The sequence below is a fragment of the Salmo trutta genome, chromosome 30 (assembly GCF_901001165.1).
Source record: "Salmo trutta chromosome 30, fSalTru1.1, whole genome shotgun sequence".
NCBI classification, from domain to species: Eukaryota; Metazoa; Chordata; class Actinopteri; order Salmoniformes; family Salmonidae; genus Salmo; species Salmo trutta.
In genome coordinates this window covers 8,375,401-8,398,983 of record NC_042986.1, presented here as the reverse complement: position 1 = coordinate 8,398,983, position 23,583 = coordinate 8,375,401, and positions in this window count along the sequence as shown.

Here is a 23,583-nt window from a genome sequence, read left to right as displayed (position 1 = left end):
TCTTCAACTCGTCAAAAGAGTAGAGAGTGTGAGTGACGTCACTAGAAAATCAAATCAAACAAAGCAGGTGTAGACTTTAAAGTGAAACACTTACTTACGAACCCATTCCCAACAATGCAGAATTAAAGATTAAGACCAATATTTGCTACAGTAGATAAAAAAGGAAATAGTAACACAATAAAAACAGTAACGAATAATGCGAGTTCTGAGATATGGAAGAGCAGAAAAAGGGGGGGAGAGAGAGAGACAGAGGATGGAGCTGTGAGTGGAGCTTGTGGGTGTAAAAACAGCTGTATCTGCAGGCTATGAGAGGAGACATAACTGATGATCGATTGTCAATGAATCTCAGGGACCGATGTGGTGTGTGTTTGTGTGTGTATGTGTGTATGTGCGTGCATACGTGTGTGTGTGTGCGTGCTTGCGTACTTGTCTGTGTGCGTGTTTGAAGAAGGTGTGAACACACTACCAGGAAATACGTAAACGGCCAACGGCGACACAGCAACGCCAGAAATAAACACAACCAGAGGAAGTCTATGGGTGTATCTCAAACGTGTGTGTGCAACAAGATACTCTTTCATTGTGGGGTGTGTGTGCAACAAGATCTCACAGTTTGACCAATTTGACTTTAGATTCTGACGTTTGTCCACGTTTCTCCAAACATCAACTTTCTAAGTTCCTCCAAACATCAAATTTCAAAGTGCTTATGACACCCTGGGTTTACTCCTGCTCAGTATCGTTATGTTTCTCCAATCATTAAATGTAGAAGTTAAGGGGTTGAGGTTTTGGATAGGTTAAAACATTAAACATCCACTCCGGGATCTTATGCACAACAAATTCGTAACATATTGCACGAACTGGACCTGTAACATTTCACATGAATTGAAATGGTTAATGCCGAATGGTTAAGTTAAGGGTTAAGGTTTGGGATAGGCTTAAAACATTTTTAAATTAGTGTGTACCACTGGGACTGAACACGCAACCGTCGGATCCGGAGTCATGGGAATACTTGATGGTAATAACGCTCAGTGTTGCCCCTAATTGCTGGTTTTGAAGGCATTTCCCGACATCCTCAGGACATGGACAGACGTCCAATTTCGAAGTCAATCTTGAGTGATCTGCCTGGTGTGTAAGTGTATGAGTGCATGTGTGTCTGGTTTCAATGTTCTCCAGTTAGGTCCTGAAAGTGTTTTGTATTCTCTTCAAAAATCTGTTCCTGCACTTTATGACAATGAATAGGATTCAGATGATGAATGCGAGAGAAACCGGAAAAAACAAGACACTTCAATGTTGTTTAGCCTCAAACTTTTTTGAAATCAGCGGACAGTTTTGGTGCTTCTGGTAGAGTTGATGCCCATTTACTGCTCGTCATTCAGTTGATCAAGAAAGAAAAGTGTTTTAGCAAGGAAGAAGACATTGGTGTCCTGTCACAGGGGTAATCAGTGTTTCTGTGTGTATGTGTTTGTGTGTGCGTGTGTGTGTGTGTTTGGCTCCATCAGGAAACATCCTGTTATTTGTATTATTGTCTACAATTGCAGCAGTCTTGAGATGTGTTTTCAACTAGTGAACAGAATCGAAAACCTGAACAGAAATATTCAGGGAACAGAATCAGAACCAGGAACGAAAGTGATCTATACTGTTTCCAGAACATAACCATTATTTTAAAAGCATGGGAACCATGCTTCCGGGCATTTTTTTCCAGTCCTACAAAAATGCAACAAAGCGCCTATGCAAAGCCCTCCCTCTGTCAATGAGAAGCTTTTTCCCGTGTCTGTCTGCCAGCTGAAAATCAGAGTGTGTGTGCATATAGGTTACCTGCCCTTCCCCCCGAAGCATAGTTGTAGCCTACTGTAGTCACAAGCATGATTCAGAAGATAGAGAGAATATTTTTTATTAGAGAATGGATTAACTTTTTCAATGATAGTTAGGGATACTATGGTTATCCAATTTCACTTTGGATTTATTAACTACGAAAAGGTAAGACGTGTTTTAAATTCTGGTTTCTCTCTGCACACACAAGCTTGTTAGCTAGCTAGCCTCTCTGGTCCAATGTTAAGCCAACTCTGAAGTTCAAAGACATTAAAAGACCCTCCACAGAAGCCACTCCTCCATAGGTATAATTCTGTGGGCCTAATTCGGATAATTCATGTCATCACAATCCTCCTCCTCCACCCTCTCGCGCTCTCTCCCCACCTTCAAAATTTCAGTTGTATTTCTCACCCTACACTTGTCTTTCCATCGCACATGTAAACAACTCACTGAACTATAGCTTGCCCGCTCCACAGCAAGCTGCTCTATCCGCACTGCATGATTGGTGAAGTAATTTAACGTAAAAAATTTTTTTTAAATCTGAGGTTTAAAAGGGAACAGAAATGTTCCAACCGGTTCAAAACTTTCTTTTGCTGGTTGAAACAGTGGAACAGAACAAAACAAAAAATATGGTTCTGTTCTGAACGAAACCATTGGAAAATTATTTCGTTTCCAGACCCTCTTTCCAACCAAACATTCAATATTACATTTAACTAACTAACCTTGCACTCAGGCTCAAATGCGACAGAGAGAGCTGGCTTGGGACAAGATTACATTCTATCCAGAAGAGAACATCAGGAATGTTGTTGTGTTGGATTTTCTAAGTAGACATGCAACATGTCAGAGCACAGTGTCAGAAACACTATTTACATTTGTTACAGATAAATTGGATTTGTAAAGCTGCCATGAAAACAGACTTTTGACATGCTTTTCTATTAAGTCCTATTTAGGTAGTCGTCTTGATTTAGACATGAAATGCTCACATTACACTGTACATGTATAGAATTAAAAATTTTATGCCCTCTTATCATTGGTAACTGGGAAGTGATGGGCTGATGTTTTGTACTCATTCATACTGCATGTCGGTGAGATATTAAAATGTTTATTCGCTCACAATTGATATGGATAGTCTGAATAGTCCATCTGTAGATGCTCTACAAATGATACTATCAACAAACTATCTGTTGATAAGGAACTGTTTGCTAAGGTCATGGTTAGGGTTAGGTTTAGAATAAGGGTTAAGGTTAGGGTTAGAGCTAGGGTTAGGGTGAATTGAAATGTTACGTAGAGATAATCTGTAGAGCATCTACAGATGGACTATACAAATAAAGTGTCAATGTTTATTCTGTCACTTTCTGACAGTAATCTACTCGGGAAACCTTTTTCTAGATTAAGAGTATTTTAATTAACAGAAAGCACAGCTCTGTACATGGGCTGTGTTTGTAGACTGTCCCCAGACTGTTAACCTGTCAGCATGCCATTTTCCTTGCTTGTGCCCATATGGCAATGTGGACTGTTAGGGGGCCCTATCTGTAGTGTTGCTTTTATCTGTAGCTAACCACTGATGCACTGGTATGTGTGTGTGTGTGCGTGTGCATAGGTGCCGTGCGTCTGTACGTATTTGTCCACTGTACATGCTGGTGGACATCTGTGATTGAATCCAGTCTTTTCTGTCTCGTGACCACATGTGTTCTGATCAGGTCACTTCTGCAGACCAATACAGGATGTCAGGATGCAGACAGGCAATGTTCAGAAAGCAGTTAAGGTAGCATAAATTCATAAAAAGATAATGTCATTCAGGAAGGGATACGTGGAGTGTTGTGGACAGTTGAAATGTATCTGGTGAGTATACTTGAGTGTGATCAGAAAGCCATCTCCAAGCTAATGTGTTGCACATCTCTCCCCAGTGATGTTTGTTAGACCTACTCTCAATGACCAAGATGAGTGGTATTATATGATGTCTTACTAACCAAGAAATTAACTACATGTGCAGGTGCATGCTACACGCTGTGGCTCCTGGAAAGGGGTTTGTGCTCTGTGGCTTGGGGGGGCTAGCCAGCTGTGGCAAGGATAGAGGAGCCCACTGAGAGCTGTGTTGCTCTGCCAGGTGTTCTGCCTTCAGCCTCTGGAGCCATGGATGAGACCTAAATGCGAATGATGCTAACGCTAATGATGCTAATGCTACCCAGGTTAATCCTGTCATAATGTATGTAGAGTGGTTCCTCAATTAAAAGTTTTGAGCTTATGCCGAAAACAGTTTGTGGTAGATGGTGGCAGATGGTGGTAAATTGTGTCATTCTATCATTGCACTGCACTATCACAAGGGGGAGTTGGAATGCTGATCTATCGGTAGTCTAAACTGTGGCACAAATTAGGGATTTTTCACAACTAGCTGAGCTATGAGACTATCGTTTTGTAAATGAATGGACGTGTGAATGTTTCAGTCTGAGAGTCTCTCTCCTTTGGCACTAGAGTCCTGCATCAGGCAACAACAACAAAAAAGTTGAGAGAGAACTTGGGTAAATACAATGGCGCAATTACACTTGACATGTGGACTGCTGATTTTTGAAAAAAAGGCACGGTGGCCTTTTGGTTTCTCTCCCTCTGAAAACAGACATAAATCATTCTAAATAAGAAACTGGCTTCATTTACCACAGGGTGAAAGAGTGATGGCCCCTCTATATGAAGTGAGTTTCTGAAACACGGAGTCCTTCTTTGCTGATGTGAAGTAGAAACTGAATGGAAGAGAGTCCAGTGAAGATAGGGAAGGAAAAAAGGTTGCCCATATTGTCAAGACCTAAGCTACTTCATGAATTACTTTTATTTAGGAAATGTACTAGTTTATTTTGGCAATTTAATATATTTGTTTATGCGTGGCCTATTTAGTAGGCTATTTTGCAGCATAAAACTGTATTTGTCAGCATAAAGCTGAGTGACTCACTCATTGTGGCTTTGGATCAAAAGTACCAACATTTCTGATTGTCTTTAATAAAGAAATGTTTTGACCAAGTTAATCTGCTCATGTTGTGTGTTTGTGTGTTTGTATGTATGTGTTCAGTTATTTGTGACATTGCGGTTACAATTGAGAATAGAAACGTAATAAATCCTATTCATAATGAATACTCAGACGTGTGTTGCAAGCTTGTAATGTTTCCTTTTTGAATTTTTTGGGGACACAACACAATGCATGATGGTACGAAAATAAACTATCTGTTTTTATTGTCGTGATCATACTGATATTGCATCATTTTCACCAACTTCTTTAACGGACTGCTTTGCCTAGTAAGGATGGAGTAAGGAGGCACAAATCATTCCAATGAAAGACACACGCACGCATGTACGAATACAAGCATGCACACACGCACATTACCCCATAACAATCGGACTGACCCGATAACAACCACTCCAATGCAATCAGTAGGTGCATAATGCAATCTGGAAGTGTTTTGTATTTTCCAATCTCTGTCTCTGTTATTGCCTGAACCACCATGATCCCTGTCATGCCCATCAATTTCCACCTGAATCTTTCTGATGAGCAGGCAGGAGAGAAGGCAATAAGCAGCAGAAGAGGGATCGGGGTGGGGTGGGGTACCAGTCCACGAGATACACACAAATCATGCCAATGAAAGTTGATGGGAGCTGAGCTGAGCTGAGTAATATCATATCACCAACTCTTAACTCTTACTGCGGTAATGAGCAGTAAAGCTTACAGAAGTCTCAGTTTCAAACCCAGATGTAGAAACAACCGCAGCTGCCTCGAAACCTTTCACCAAACCCATTTGCTATGGAGCATCAATTAACAAGAGACCCATTTCCCGGGTCTCAAGTGGACGCCAACTTCAGGTGCGTGCTTTCCTGAGTCGTTACGGCGTCATGCCCATGGCACAGGGAGCTTGGACAAGTGGATTGGTTAATTTAAAGTCTCATATCACCTGATGGACCAGGCTAGCAGCAAGACAGGCAAAATGAAGAGATATGAGGAGGGGAGGTAGTGGAGGACAGGATGGCCCGCAGGTAGACGAGTAGATGACCCCAGGGAGAAGGGACACCTGTTCTAATACGTTTTGGAGTCTTCGTGGAGACATTGTGGGGATTCAATGTGACAGACACACCGGCAGTCGTCTCTCATACACAGATACCTCTGGCTTTGAGGAGAACACAGACACACCGACAGTCATCTCTCATACACAGATACCTCTGTTCCAGAGACCCTCGATTAGCTCAGTTACATCCAATTGCCTCAAAATCTGTGCTTTCATTGATATCGTTGCATAACTGTAGACATTAATTCATCTGTATTCACTCCCCTTACCGCTCATATTGAAACGCTTGTTTTCCGGTAGTATAGGAAGCCGCCATTCGAAAGCATCAGCATAATTTTGCCTCAACATATAATTAACATATCTTTCAAATGATGTGCACCTTATTTCATAGTTTAGACAAATTGTACGATGCTTTGCTTGTTTCGGAGCAGGAAAACAATCGAGATACATCGGATGCGCCCTTGTTGCCAGGCGTCATAAGATGACTACCACTATGCTCCATACAATGTCCATAAGAGAAAGGAAGAGCAACACAGAGGATGTATGGAGGCCAAATTGATCCTCTACCTGTCCATCATGACAGGCTCTTCTCCAAAGCAATTACCACGCTTTCCTGGTCACAGGTTTAGGATTAGCTGAAAAATCACAACATTCATTTAAAATTAACCGTACAAATAGCAGTGTTGGGAGATTTGGAAAGCCATATTCAATCAATCAATAATAGAATATTACTCGTAGGAAAAGTGTTCATCTTTAACATACGATCTGTGCAAACTATGCTGTCATGTAAGACATCACAGCACAGTCGAAGAATATCATCGGTAATAGTTATTATTGAAAACACTATATAGATGTCTGATTACATCTATCCAAAATGTAATATGTATATATAAATGTTACTACTGTGTATAAATGAATATGACTAATATCTGGAGACTTGATCAGGTAATGTATTAATCATCTGTGTTAGACAGGTAATTATAGGCTTGAATACATGATGAGTATCAGGCAATCACCATTGGTCTGTAACGTGCAGGGTTGCAAAACTACCGGTAATTTACCAAATGTACAATACATTTTCAGTAATTTAGGTAATTAACAGAAAATATATGGCATTCTATCGTAACTTTGGTCTTTTATACTTGAATAACTGTAATTAAAAAGTATATATTCATATACTGTATGTACTGAACAAAAATATAAATGCAACATGCAACAATTTAATGATTTTACTGAGTTACTGTTCATATAATGTAAGGAAATCAGTTAATTTAAATAAATTCATTAGGCCCTAATCTATGAATTTCATGTGACTGGGCAGGGGCGAAGCCATGAGTGGGTCTGTGAGGGCATAGGCCCATCCACTTGGGAGCCAGGCCCATCAGAATGAGTTTTTCCCCACAAAAATGGCTTTAATACAGACAGAAATACTCCTCAGTTTCATCAGCTGTCTGGGTGGCTGGTCTCAGACAATCCCGCAGGTGAAGAAGTCGGATGTGGAGATCTTTGGCTGGCATGGTGACACGTGTTCTGCGGTTGTGAGATCTGGTTGGATGTACCTCCAAATTCTCTAAAACAACGTTGAAGGCTGCTTGGAAGAACCGACTCTGGAGTAGACAGGAGCAGCGTCAGAACCGAGTAACACAACGACATACGACAATTAATGCTGAAGTCGGGAACAGAGCTGGGGAACAGACAGATATAGGGGAGGTAATAACATAGGTGACTGAGTCCAGGTGAGTCCAATGAATCGCTGATGTGCGTGACGAGGGAAACAGGTGTACGTAATGATGGTGGCAGGAGTGCGTAGCGTGTGAATTTAAGTATGCCCCCTCTAATTCTCTCTCTCCCTCCCTTCCCGGAGGACCTGGACCCTAGGACCATGCCTCAGGACTACATGTCCTGATGACTCCTGGCTGTCCCTAGTTCACCTGGTCATGCTGCTGCTCCAGTTTCAACTGTTCTGTCTGCGGCTATGGAACCCTAACCTGTTCACCGGATGTGCTACCTTGTCCCGTTCCTGCTGTTTTCGACTCTCTCTCTCTCTCTCTCTCTACTGCACCTGATGTCTCTTTCTACTGCACCTGCTGTCTCTCTCTACTGCACCTGCTGTCTCTCTCTACTGCACCTGCTGTCTCTCTCTACTGCACCTGCTGTCTCTCTACTGCACCTGCTGTCTCAACCTCTGAATGCACGGCTGTGAAAAGCCAACTAACATTTACTCCTGAGGTACTATGAACGTTTGAGCATCTATGAACGTTTGAGCATCTTGAAAAACAATCTGGCTTCAATGGCCATGTACTCGTATAATCTCCACCCGGCACAGCCAGAAGAGTACTGGCCACCCCTCATAGCCTGGTTCCTCTCTAGGTTTCTTCCTAGGTTCCTGCTTCTCCATCTGCATTGCTTGCTGTTTGGGGTTTTATGCTGGGTTTCTGTACAGCACTTTGTGACATCTGCTGATGTAAAAAAGGCTTTATGAATACATTTGATTGATTGATTGATTAGTCTTTTTCACCTGTGTGTGTGTGTGTGTGTGTGTGTGTGTGTGTGTGTGTGTGTGTGTGTGTGTGTGTGTGTGTGTGTGTGTGTGTGTGTGTGTGAGAGAGCGAGAGAGAGAGTGTCCAACTGTGTGTGTGTGTGATATTCACTCGAACATCATAAACAAGCAAAAAAACAGCATTTACACAAATTGGTGGACAAACTGCTAACAACCTGACATTGTAGTAGCCCCTTTGATGGTATGGATCCGTCATGGCAACATGTTAGCATGGCAGGGAATTGGCCTTCCCTGTAGCTCAGTTGGTAGAGCATGGTGTTTGCAACGCATGGTGTTTGCAATGCCAGGGTTGTGGGTTTGATTCCCACGGGGGGCCAGTACGAAAAAAAAAAAAAAATGAAATGAATGAAATGTAAGTCGCTCTGGATAAGAGCGTCTGCTAAAATGTGAAATGTAATGGTGAATTTAGTGTGAAAGTAATTTCAGAGGCAATAAGGGCTGTCTCTTTCTCAGGACCTGGAAATCTCTTGGCTTTGTTCCCTTTTTTGCTGACACGTTGTGATGGTATGTGTGTGTGTGTTGTGTTTGTGTGTGTACAAAGCAGACAAAATAGAAGAAAAGGGAAGTCAATTGCTAGGTTTCCATCCAATCGGAGACAGATTTTCATGCAAACATTCAAAAATCCACATAAAAACAATATGCTTATTTTCCCACCTGACATGTGTTTCCATCAAATTGACCTGTTGCATATAAAAGCCTGTGCATGATGACATAATGCACATAAATACCTTTTGCAGTTAAAGTCCCATGTACCGAATAAAAAATACACATTTTTAAATGGGTTTCAATTGCATTTTCAACTCTACTGACGGTTTTGTCATAAAAATGATTGCGTTATGTAGCCAGTGTGCCCCTCTGGTATTGGCACGTGCTCTCTAATAGCCAACAGCTCTATTTCTTTGTAGGCTATAGCCTTGGAATAATTTAAATAATATTGCCTAAATAACTCACTTTCGTTCCTGACATATTTAGAGTGTTAATATGCTGTTTAATATGACGTGACCTATTTGAAATGATGTTTGCTTCTTACATTCATCTATTCATGTTTATTTCAAATACTTTTATTTCAAATCCATATAGTTTGATTTCAATACTTAAAAAAACAATTGGTAGGTCCAGGTAGTCACAAAAATAGATGGGTGTTGGTTAAATTGTGATTTTAATGAATAGAGCGAATTTGGAGCTGCAAGCTTTGTTCCATGAGCAATGAGCAGGATTTCCGACTGCTCAACTCCGTTCACATGGACTGATCTGTAGCCTAATAAACTGCTTGCTTTCTGACCAGTCGTAGTGGGAGGACCACACAGCATATCATCACGTGACTCCAAGTTTACTTCCATATGATGGTTATTATATCAATATTTGCACATATAAAGCTTGTCCACCGACATTTCTCGCATAATACATTTTACCAACACCTGGACATACCAATTCTTGTTTAACACATTTTTTTTGGTCAACATTTGGAAAGTTGACCCTAAAAATAATCTGGCCTTTTATCCAACATGTACAGCACTTTACTGGCATAAAAAGGTTGGATGGAAACCTGGTTAATGTAACAGATTATTCATGCGGTGGTTCAGCTAATTGCTCAGGCTATGATGCCTAAGGAGCACAATCTGATCACTAGAAATAGACTTTGATTTTGGACGTTTGACAAGGTCCTGAGAACATCGATATATGCCTTCCTTGGCACTCACAGTAAAAATTTTAAAAAGATTGCCCAGCACTGGGCACAAACTCGTGATTCTCAGATGTCAAATTGGGCCTCTGAGACTGCGCCACCGCAGTACACAAGAAAACTTGATGACACTTCATCTAAATAAAGAATCGTTTTTAATAATTTTCTTTTAAGCCTTCCCCAAACCATAGCCCTAACCTTAACCACTCGGAATGAATGCCTAAACTGTCGACCTTTGAGTTGTTTCTGTTTTAACCCTGCAACCACGCATAATTAACCCTGTAACCATGTGGAATTCACCCTGTAACCACATGGAATGAATGAGGAAAAAAAATATAGACAGACGTTCATTCATAACGCGTCAAATTTCAAAAGGAAACTATGAGATCTAGTTGAAGGAGCTGTGCTTATTGCTTTCCAGGTGTGAGGACACAAAGGATAAGGAATTCTGACAGACCACAGTATAAACCCCATTCTCTAGAGCAGAGCTGTTGAATGTGTTCCTAAGAGTTAGAATGATCGATGAAGTCAAGATCAACATACAGACAGTGGCAGACGATTGAGTTAGAGCTACTACCCAGCTACTACTACTGCCTAGTTCAGTACGCCCATGATATCAACTGTGTGCGTGCGCCTGTTTGCGTATGACTTTTGTGCATGCGTGTCTGCCTATGTGTGTTTCCCTTTATTTATGTTTACAATCCATATTTCCAGGACAGTTATTTTGTCTGCGTGTGATTATCCTGGAGAAGATGACATCCTGTCGATTGTCATATTATTATGCCATCATATTTGTGTAGTGTAGATAGAGAGGGGACGGGACATAAAACACCCACACACACTACAACACACTGTGATTGATGACCCAATGCTCTCCTTAGAGCCACTTCTCACACACACGCACACATACACACATGCACACACACACACACACACACATACACGCACACGCACACGTACGCGTACACACACACACACACACACACACACACACACACACACACACAAGATTGATAACTATAGGCTCAGTCACGCTGCTCACATATCACAAACACACACACACATAAAATTGATGACCCTGGGCTCTCCTCAAAGCCTCTCCTCTGTAAATGACAACTGCCATCTGAAAGACAACCCTTCTTCTGGTGATTTGATTATTGTTCATAACAGATATGTCATAGTAAACACAAATGGCAGATAGTATTTCATAAGCGATAGCACCACAAATGTGGTTTTATATTTTAGGTAGGAGGGTCTCACAAAGATTCATGTAAGACACACTGCTCATTCTCCATGTGGTTTCATCTTTTACAAGGGTCTAACATATGAAAGAGGAATTTAATACACTACTCATCGGTTTCAGATGTAGGAAAGAGGGTCTCACGTGTGAATACACCCATAGTAAGATCCACTTTCTGAAGTACAGTTGCTGTTCAGATCAGGGTTCAAATTGTAGTTGTTGGACCATCTGCCACTCCAGGGAGGCTCAATCAAATGTCTAAACTAAAGGCAACGAATGCTATTTGAACCCAGGTCTGTTGCCATGTCTGGGCCAGCAGGTGCACGCACACGCATAGAATGAGGAATTAGAAATAGGATCTCTATGTGCACGCGCCTGTAGTAGGCGTACCAGGTGCCAGAGGTCTAGGTAGAGACAGAGTAGACAGGTAGATAAGAGGCTGACGAGCTGATAAGATGCTTATGGTTTCTTAATCAGCACAAATGAGTGTGCACCTTTTATCTCTGAATGTCAGTGCCCATGGTGCTATGGTTACCTCTTACAGAATGAAACCTTTAAGCACCTGAATCTCTTGGCTTTACCGTCGTGTCTGGCCAAATTATGATCTTAAAAATACATGAGCGTTATAGGTCATTACATTTTACATCAAAGTCAACACGGTCTTGAAGCGGGTCGAGGGAGAAACAAGAGCTTTGAAAGAGATACTGTACATGCTATTTGACGGGAGAAGGTCTGTATGAGAGCGAGAGAGAGAGACCTAGAGCGAGCTAGAGAAAAAGCGAGAGAGGGAGAGGGCGATAATGAGAGAGAGGTTGTCACGACACCAGCGCTGTTGAATGGCAACGTCATTTGTCTCTGTGTGCGTCCTGAAGATGTCAGATCATCAACATCACAGCATAATTAAATGTGGCGTCCTATCTGTTGCATTACGTCTAACTAACGTATGACTGCCCAGACCAGCAGCCATTCTGTCACCTCACTTCCTGTAATCCCCAGGGCTTTGTGGCTCCTATTAACTTATTGATAGATTTAAATAGAAACGAATACATGGGTTTCCTTCAACACCGAACGTCAACAAGGAAGCTAGGAGAGATACCTACTGTGAGTCACTGTCATGGGGGATAATCATGTCCACAGGGCAGATGAGGGTCCACTGCTTATCTACGTATCTACACATCTAACGATACTGTAGGCTAACTGAGTTTGGAAACCCAAAAGATGGAAGATCACAATGACGATCCGATGGTCGTCGCAGAATGAGAGATATGAGTTTCATAAACATTTTATATTGATTAAGGCGTAATCTACTCTGGTCCAGCACGACTCGGCACGGTGGTCGGAGGATGAGTGGGCTCGACTGCTTCTGGAAATCTGAATATGACGTGATACTGTAGGCTAACTGAGTTGACAAACCCAGAGGAAGGGTCACTATGATTAACAGATGATCAGAGGTTGATTGATATCAGATTCATTAAGATTTCAATGAGAAGGTCATACAGAATGTAGAGATGAGGTTGTAATGTAGTATACTGGGGGTCCATCACCACTCAACATACTGATCTCAACATTATATTCTAGTCAGAGAGCAGTCTTTAGTTATATGTGAGATGTTGTGTTTATTGAATTTCCTGTGTTTATTGAATACCTTGTGTTGGATGTGCTCTGATAATGAAACTATTATTTGTCCTATATTGTTTATTTATGCCTGTTTGCTTGATTAAATGATAAAAAACAATTGATCTAAAAGAATGAGTGATATGCGGGAGATATCAAAGAATTGTGTGTTTCAAGGACATGGCGTGTATGTTGGGTTGGTATTTACCAGCTACGTCAAGGTGACCCTCCATCTAGACAGGTTAATGATACACATCTGTGGATCTGCGGGTGTAGGATCTTCATTTGATCGCTCTTGTTGCTGAGAATGTTCCCGTGCAAACTTGTAGTGTGTTCAAGGTTTAAAAAGGCTTCCAAAGTTTGTAATTTCCACTCCTGTTGTGACAAACTGGCTCAAATGAAGACACAATTCAATCTTTCCATTTTCCACATGATGAAAGACCCGTAGGACACTTATATTGTACTATTACCATGAGGAAATGTATCCATGGATGAAAGTCACTTAAGAGATTGCCAAAGACACCAGCCATGTACTACACATATTGGCAATTGACTGCACATTGTTTAGCATCTCAAACAATGAGCGTGATGGTTCACTCCGACTTCCTGAAGGAATACCGCATTGTGTGTTGTGAATGTCTTACTCTGACCATTTGTGAGTAGGCGACAGATGGTTATTGCCCAGACTCCTCAGAGTGGGTTTTATGTTCAGTTTTCCATGTAGCCCATAGGGTATCAGTAGGATGATTGATTCTACCCTGTTGAGTAGAGGTACAACCATAAGCTAGTGGAAATTGTAAGCGTCAATGAATGTTAGATTCACAGCTGGGTACATATGGGAATGTATAACAATGTTGTGTGTGTGTGTGTGTGTGTGTGTGTGTGTGTGTGTGTGTGTGAGAGAGAGAGACGTGCTTTAAGCCCTGTGAGAAAACTGAACAGGCAGTAACAAACCAATTTACTGTACATTAGTTTCAGAAAATGAGTTAGGATGAGCAGCTGTTTGTTAAAGGCCCAGTGCAGACAATAACATGATTTATATATAATACAAGGTTGCAATAATACTGTGAAATAGTGAACATGATGATAACGCCCTTTTAGTGTAAGAGATGTTTGAAAAGACTGCCTGACATTTCAGCCTGTTTTGGTGTGCACCATTTGTGCACCATTTTCAGCCTGTTTTGCAGCTGTTCACCATTTTCCCTACATTTTCGCCCACGTGGGCCAGCCCCCTGGCAATTTGAGTTCAAGCCAATAAGCTTCACCCTCTCGCCATTTGCGTGACATTTAGCAAGAGGCACATCATGGAAACACAGCAGAGCGAGAGAGAGAGAGAGCAATGATGTGGTGCACATATCTGCACATATATGACGTAGTGCACCATTTTCTGTGACCACTTTTGGCTCGTGAGCGCTACTTTCCAGAAATACAGTTGCTTTCAAACAAAGTATTTTTTGGCTATTTGAGGTAAGACAGTAATTCTGCTCATTGATTACGCATGTATGAACTACACATTGACACTTCCAGCCCAAAGCAGGAAGTTCAAAAAATACTTAGTCATCGCCAAAGTTCTGTCTTTAATAGACCAATAAGAGAGTTCCAAACCTCTCTGCCTCTCTAGTTTTCAGTTTTCCCCTCCCCACTCAGACCACTCCCAGACAGTCCCAGTAGAATTCTTGCTTGAGATAATGCTCTTTGCTAAGAAGCTTTTTTTGTTTTTGTTTTGACCATTTTGATTGAAAACAATCATACCAAGTTAATGTAATTGTTACCCAGAAATGCTTTAATATTTAGATAAAAAACAGCTGCATTGGACCTTTAAACAGCTTGAAGGAGAGTGAGCGGTTACAGGGATTGGACTAATCATCCTCTCAGTGAGAACACACCTGAACCTGCCATAGACCCATTGTCTGGGAGGAGAGGTGTGCCGTGTGTGCGGGTGTATGTCTGTGTGTGCCTGTGTGTGTGCCTGTGTGTGCTTGTGTATCTGCGTCCTTGCATGTGAGTGTGTGTGTTAGTCATATGGAACCTTCCAGACAACACCAAGTCTTTTTTCGCCTCGTGTCATTTTATTGTGATCACAAGCAACCAGAGGAGGCTGGTGGGAGGAGCTATAGGAGGGTGGGCTCATTGTAATTGCTGTAATGGCTTAAATGGAACAGAGCCAAACCTGTGGTTTCCATATGTTTGATGTGTTTGATACCTTTCCATTAATTCCAATCCAGCCATTGGAATGAGGCCGTCCTCCTATAGCTCCTCCCACCAGCCTCCTCTGCCAGCAATACATCACCATCTGGGATCTCAGGATTTGGCATCCTAATCACACTCCTCTGTTCTACAAGAGGTTGTCTGCCTCATGGTAGCTTCCTGTTCTTCTTTATGTTTCCGTCAAATACACAATAGTCACTTGAGGTATCAAATCACAAGTTTCGAGTTGGTTACATGTATTTAGCTGAATAGATTCTCATATAATAAGCACATCAAATGTGTGATGTGTGCTATTATTTATAGTTGATTTGAGCAATTACACCCTCTCCAATTATCTGGAGTTTGTCTTCCTTTGAAGTCTGTGCGTCAAGCCATCTGTATCATTCAAATGAGCTGTCACTCACTCACGACTCTGATCTAGCCTATGTTTCGGGATAGTGGTGGCCAACCAGGTTTTAAACCCACATCTCATGGAGCTGCTCGCCTCAAGACTGTGTTAGTCCGCTGAGCTAAAGTCTAGACATTATTTTGAGGAGAAATCTGCATCATTCAATTGTGCCGTCACTCTCTCCTCTCATCCACAGCCTGTCTCAACTAGAGTGACTGACTAACCAGATTCCAACCCCGGTCTGATTTGCGAATGAGACCCAATGAGCTAAAGCCTAGGCATTAGGTATGGGAGATAAAGTAAGTCTTCAGATGTCAGGCAACATTAATCATCATGCAATGTGGTTCACCAAACCACCTCCATTACACTACCAGCACAATTGATTTATATCCATGAATCTAACTTATTTTTCCTTTGTGCATTTTTCTTCTGTGCATTCTGTGTAAAACCATCTGTATTTCACTTCCTACATTACAAGGTGCTATGTCACTCACCTCACTCTATTAGTGTAAAATAAAGAGGCATGGTGTAAAGGGAAGTGTCAAATAAATTACAGAGGAGGAACTCCTTTAAGTCCGGGAACATTCCAGGGCTGGATGGTATACCAAAACTTTTTTGATATACTCAGAGGACCGTTATTATCATGTTTTAACCACTCCTACATACAGTTGAAGTCGGAAGTTTACATACACATAGGTTGGTGTCATTAAAACTTGTTTTTCAACCACTCCACAATTTTCTTGTTAACAAACTATAGCTTTGGCAAGTCGGTTAGGACATCTACTCTGTGCATGACACAAGTCATTTTTCCAAACAATTGTTTACAGACAGATTATTTCACTTATAATACATTGTATCACAATTCCAGTGGGTCAGAAGTTTACATACACTAAGTTGACTGTGCCTTTAAACAGCTTGGAAAATTCCAGAAAATTATGTAATGGCTTTAGAAGCGTGTACCTGATGTATTTCAAGGCCTACCTTCAAACTCAGTGCCTCTTTGCTTGACATCATGGGAAAATCAAAAGAGATTAGCCAAGACCTCAGAAAAAAAAGTCTGGTTCATACTTGGGAGCAATTTCCAAACGCCTGAAGGTACCACTCAGGAAGGAGTCGCGTTCTGTCTCCTAGAGATGAACGTACTTTGGTGCAAAAAGTGCAAATAAATCCCAGAACAACAACAACGGACCTTGTGAAGATGCTGGAGGAAACAGGTACAAAAGTATCTATATCCACAGTAAAACAAGTCCTTTATTGACATAACCTGAAAGGCCGCTCAGCAAGGAAGAAGCCACTGCTCCAAAACCGCCATAAAAAAGCCAGACTATGGTTTGCAACTGTACATGGGGACAAAGATCATACTTTTTGGAGAAATGTCCTCTGGTCTGCAAAAAAAGAACTGTTTGGCCATAATGACCATCAGTATGTTTGGAGGAAAAAAGGGGATGCTTACAAGCCGAAGAACATGTTGTAGGGGTGCTTTGCTGCAGGAGGGACTCTTCCAAATGGACAATGACCCCAAGCATACTTCCAAAGTGGTTGAAAATGGGTCTTCCAAATGGACAATGACCCCAAGCATACTTCCAAAGTGGTTGAAAATGGGTCTTCCAAATGAACAATGACCCCAAGCATACTAGCCTGGAGAAGCAAAATGGCTTCTCCAGGCTAGGGTCTATTTTTCTCCATTTCCTGTCTGACTGATGTGCCCAAAGTAAACTGCCTGTTACTGAGGCCCAGAAGCCAGTATATGCATATATTTGGTACCATTGGATATAAAATACTTTGAAGTTTGTGGAAATGTTAAAATAATGTATGAGACTATAACACAATTGATATGGTAGGAGAAAATCCAAAGAAAAACCAACCAGAATGTTTTTGGGGAGAGAGCCCATGCTCTTACAATGGAAAGCTATGGGTCATATGCAATTCCAGCTCCCATATTACAATTCCTATGGCTTCCACTAGATGTCAACAGTCTTTGTTCAAGGTTTCAGGCTTGTTTCTTCCCAAACGAGGAAGAATTTTGAGTTTTAGTACTGGGAGTCAGAGTTGGAAATCAGGCTGTGCACGCGCGACGAGGAGGACACGCACTGGCTAATTTTGTTTTTCTATCGAACATACTTCTTTCCGTATGAAATATTATAGTTTAATTACATTTTAGGATACCTCAGGATTAAATGAAAACGTATTTTGATTTGTTTTAACAAACTTTAGCGGTAGCTTTTTGGATTCCTTTCCCTGCATGTTGAACGAGTGGATTACTCAAATCGATGGTGCCAACTAAACTGACTTTTTGGGATATAAAGAAGGATTCTATCTAACAAAACAACCATGCATGTTGTAGTTGGGACCCTTGGGATTGCAAATCAGAGGAAGATTGTTTTTAAAAAGTGAATATTTAATTGCTATTTGTGATTTTACGAAGCCTGTGCTGGTTGAAAGATATTTTGATGTGGGGCACCGTCCTCAAACAATCGCATGGCATGCTTTCGCTGTAAAGCCTATTGTAAATTGGACAATGCAGTTAGATTAACAAGAATGTAAGCTTTAAACTGATATAAGACACTTGTATGTACCTAGATGTTTAATATCCATAATTCTTATGATTATTTATTTGAATTGTGCGTCCTCCAATTTCACCGGAAGTTGTCGACAGGTGTCCCGCTGGCGGGACGCCTAGCCCTAAGAAGTTTTAATTAAGGACAACAAAGTCAAGGTATTGGAGTGGCCATCACAAAGCCCTGACCTCAATCCTATAGAAAATGTGTGGGCAGAACTGAAAAAGCGTGTGCGAGCAAGGAGGCCTACAAACCTGACTCAGTTACACTAGCTCTGTCAGGAGGAATGGAACAAAATTCACCCAACTTATTGTGGGAAGCTTGTGGAAGGCTACCCGAAACGTTTGACCAAAGTTAAACAATTTAAAGGCAATGCTACCAAATAGTAATTGAGTATATGTAAACTTCTGACCCACTGGGAATGTGATGAAAGAAATAAAAGCTGAAATAAATCATTCTCTCCACTATTATTCTGACATTTCACATTCTTGTGGTGATCCTAACTGACCTAAGACAGGGAATTTGTGGTATATCTAAAAATCCAGTCCTTTAAAAAAAAATTGGAGGCCTCTTACACTTCAGTGATTTGATGCAGAAATTCTAGCAAAATGCTTAGCACATGAAATTAAAAAGATATTGTCGGATATTATTCATCCTATTCAGACCAATTTTTTACATGGACGATACATTGGAGATAATATAAGACGAGTACTGGAAACAATAGAAAACTATGAAAAGTCTAGGAAACCAGGCCTGGTATTCATATCTGACTTTGAAAAGGCTTTTGATAAAGTAAGACTGGAGTTTATATGTAAGTGCCTGGAATATTTCAATTTTGAAGAACCTCTTATAAAATTGCTTAAAGTTATGTATAGTAACCTTATGTGTGAAATAGTAAATAATGGCTACTTCTCAGAAAGTTTTAAACTGTCAAGAGGAGGAACACAAAGTTTTCCACTATCGGCATATGTTTATTATTGCCATCTAAATATTGTCTGTTAAAATCTGAACCAACAATAATATTTAAGGGGTTAGAAATCCAGGCCTTAAAAGCAAAGATGTCATTGTACGCGTATGATTTATGTTTTCTTTTAAATCCACAATTTGAATCCCTCCACAGCCTCATAGAGGATCTGGATACTTTTTCTAACCTCTGGATTAATACCAAATTATGATAAATGTACGATATTATGTATTGAATCACTAAAAAATGCAACCTTTTACATTACTGTGTAGTTTACCAATAAAATGGTCTCATGGGGAAGTGGACATACTCGGTATACATATCCGGAAATAAATAAATAATCTCACTCCAATACATTTTAATAGAAAGTTAGCAAAAATAAAGTAGATAAGATCTTGCTACCATGGAAAGGAAAATACATGTCTAATTGTGGAAAAATCACCCTGATTAACTCTTTAGTTATATCCCAGTTTACCTATTTGATTATGGTCTTGCCTACAACTAGCGACCTATTTTTTAAATTGTATTAGCAAAAAATATTCAATTTTATTTGGAATGGCAAGCCAGACAAAATTAGAAGGGCCTATTTATATAAAAAGCATTAAATCACTAGACCTCTCACTAAAGGCATCGTTCATACAAAAGTTATACTTAAATCCGAACTGCTTCTCTAGCAAATTAGTAAGAGTGTCTCACTCCATGTTCAAGAATGGCCTTTTTCTCTTTATTCAGATAACTACCTCTCACTTTCGGTTATTTGAAAATGAAATAATCTCCAACATTGCATTATTTTTTGAACAAGCAATAGAAAGTTGGCTGCAATTTCAGTTTAATCCACCAGAAAAGACATAAGAAATATTCCAACAAACATTGTGGTTAAACTCAAATATACTAATCGATAAAAATAACAATTTTTTTACAAAATGTATAAAAAAGGTATAATCTTTGTAAATTATATGATGAATAGGACTGGTGGAGTTGTCACACATGCAGCTTACAAAAATATATGGAAATGTGTGCGCTGCCCAAAATTACAACCAACTAATTGCAGCATTACCGCATAAATGGAAGAGGCAAGTGGAAGGGGGAAAAAGTAAGGAACTTGTCTGTCGGCACTGCATTAAAGACCAAAATGGGTTAAAAAAAATTGTGATAAATATTTTTTTTTACCAGTTTAATTTAAAGTTTAATTTAAATATTGACAGCTGTGCCATGTAGTTTGCAATATAGTTGGGAAGAGATTTTCGATGTACCTATGTCATGGCACATGCTTTATGAACTAATACGCAAAACGGCGCTGGATTCAAAACTTTTCAATTTGAATTATTATACAAAATTCTTGCAACCAATAGAATGTTATATATATATATATATATATATATATATATATATATATGGGGGATACAACCTTCCCAGCTCTGCAGATTTTGCTGCGAAGAGACAGTCATTAGATAATTTATTTTGGTACTGTCCATATGTAGCTTGTTTTTGGTCACAGGTCCAGGAATGGCTGAAGAATTGCAACATTTACCTGGCGCTAACGCTGCAGATAGCAATACTGGCTGATTTGAAAAGTCATAGTCAATCGATCAATAATATAATAATACTTTTTGCAAAAATGGTTTATCTTTCATTTACAATCTGTAGAAGTATGAGAATAGAAAGGTTCAGAACTTTTGTGAAGCATGACATCACAGTTGAAAAATATAACAGCACAGGCAAAAATAAATCCAAAATGGATGGTGTTAAGAGATAGATGGGAGGAGTTAAAAGAGCTGAAGGATGGGACTAATAACAACAAGATAACAAATGTAAAATATACTGTGTCTGTTCAGAACTTTGTGAAATAGCACAGTTACAAATATATGGTAAATAGAAATCAAACTGGATGGACATCAGAAATAGATGGGAGAGGTTAAGGGCAGTGGAAGGACAGGACTAAAAACAAACAAAACATAACTATTGTAAACTAGATTGTGTCCGTAAAATGTATATAGTATTTATAAGTTGGAAGTAGAAGCCTAAGTAGTGTTGTTCATTAGTTTACTACAATTAGGGGAGGGGTGGTAGGGTTAGCGGAAAATATTAAAGGAAAATATATTTTTCAAAGATATGTATATATATATACTACAGTTCAAAAGTTTGGGGTCACTTAGAAATGTCCTTGTTTTTGAAATAAAGGCAATTTTTTTGTCCATTAAAATAACATCAAATTGATCAGAAATACAGTGTAGACATTGTTAATGTTGTAAATGACTATTGTAGCTGGAAACGGCTGATTTGTTATGGAATATCTACATAGGTGTACATAGGCCAATTATCAGCAACCATCACTCCTGTGTTCCAATGGCAAGTTGTGTTAGCTAAACCAAGTTTATAATTTTAAAAGGTAAATTGATCCATTTTGCAATTATGTTAGCACAGAAAACTGTTGTCCTGATTAAAGAAGCAATCAAACTGGCCTTCTTTAGACTGGAGCATCAGCATTTGTGTGTTCGATTACAGTCTCAAAATGGCCAGAAACAAAGTACATTTCATAGTGACCCCAAACTTTTGAATGCTAGTGTATATAATATATACAGTATATTGACAAAAATAAATATGGGGGATTGGTAATGATTCAGACATTACATCGATGGAAGCTACAATATATCTGCAATATTAAAGCTGATCTAACTCCCAAATGTAAATAAATAAATACAAAATAAAGAGAAGTGTTTAATACTGCTGGGTCTGATGGCAATGGTTACATGTATTTTAACGGGCTGGCACCTGGTACACAATGTGGGTACTCAAGCAATGGGTGTGCTAAGGATGGAGCTATTCTGGGACAATACCAAGTAGTGGGGACATTAAACAGTCTCATGACTTGGAAGCTGGCATACAGTATGTGCCCATCTCGTGGCCGTTATTGACAGCAATGGGCATACTGAGAGAACTGCCTGACGCCATGAGAAAAAAAAGAGAGGGAGGAGAGAGAGGAGGGAGTAGGAGGAGTACAAAGAGGAGAACAAGGAGATACCTAGTCAGTTGTATAACTGAATGCATTCAACTGAAATGTGTCTTCTGCATTTAACCCCTCTGAATCAGAGAGGTGCGGGGGGCTTCCTTAATCGACATCCACGGCGCCCAGGGAACAGTGGGTTAACTGCCTTGCACAGGGGCAGAACGACAGATTTTTAGCTTGTCAGCTTGGGGATTCGATCCAGCAACCTTTCGGTTACTGGCCCAACGCTGAGAGGGGGCGGATAAATGGAAGAGGTCAGATAAATGGATGTACCAGATAGATTGGCACTAGATTAGAGGAAGAATGGAAAATGTGACATTACTCATACACTTTTATTGGTCTGATAAAAGATAGAGGAACTGTCATCATAGGGTCAGTCTGTTATATCTGGAGAATTTCTCCTGTCTTATCCGGTGTCCTGTGTGAATATAAGTATGCTCTCTCTAATTGTTTCTTTCTTTCTCTTTCTCGGAGGACCTGAGCCCCAGGACCATGCCTCAGGACTACCTGGCATGATGACTCCTTGTTGTCCCCAGTCCACCTGGCCGTGCTGCTGCTTCAGTTTCAACTGTTCTGCCTGCGGCTATGGAACCTTGACCTGTTCACTGTGATTACTATTATTTGACCATGCTGGTCATTTATGAACATTTGAACATCTTGGCCATGTTCTGTTATAATCTCCACCCGGCACAGCCAGAAGAGGACTGGCCACCCCTCATAGCCTGGTTCCTCTCTAGGTTTCTTCCTAGGTTTTGGCCTTTCTAGGGAGTTTTTCCTAGCCACTGTGCTTCTACACCTGCATTGCTTGATGTTTGGGGTTTTAGGCTGGGTTTGATGATGAAATGCTCAAATAAATAGCCATCACTAGCCGGCTACGACCCGGTTACTCAACCCTGCACCTTAGAGGCCTATATACATGTCCTATATACATAGGGCGGCAGCGTAGCCTAGTGGTTAGAGCGTTGGACTAGCAACCTGAAAGGTTGCAAGTTCAAATCCCCTGAGCTGACAAGATACAAATCTGTCCTTCTGCCCCTGAACAAGGCAGTTAACCAACTATTCTTAGGCTGTCATTGAAAATAAGAATTTGTTCTTAACTGACTTGCCTAGTTAAATAGACATGGAGTCACTTGAATAGTGGAACACTAGTCACTTTAATAATGTTTACATACTGCTTTACTAATTTCATATGTATATACTGTATTCTATTCTACTGTATTTTAGTCAATGCCACTCCAACATTACTCGTCCTAATATTTATATTTTTCTTAATTTCATTATTTTACTTTTAGATTTGTGTGTATTGTTGTGAATTGTTAGATATTACTGCAGCTAGGAACACAAGCATTTCGCTACACTAGCAATAACCTCTGCTAAATATGTGTATGTGACCAATCAAATTTGATTAGATTGGATCAATCGGTGATCAAGGAGCTAGGATTATGATTATGTTGGATTTTTGGGAAGCTTGATTTTCAATAGCATGATTTATCTAATCAGTATGTTCTGTATCT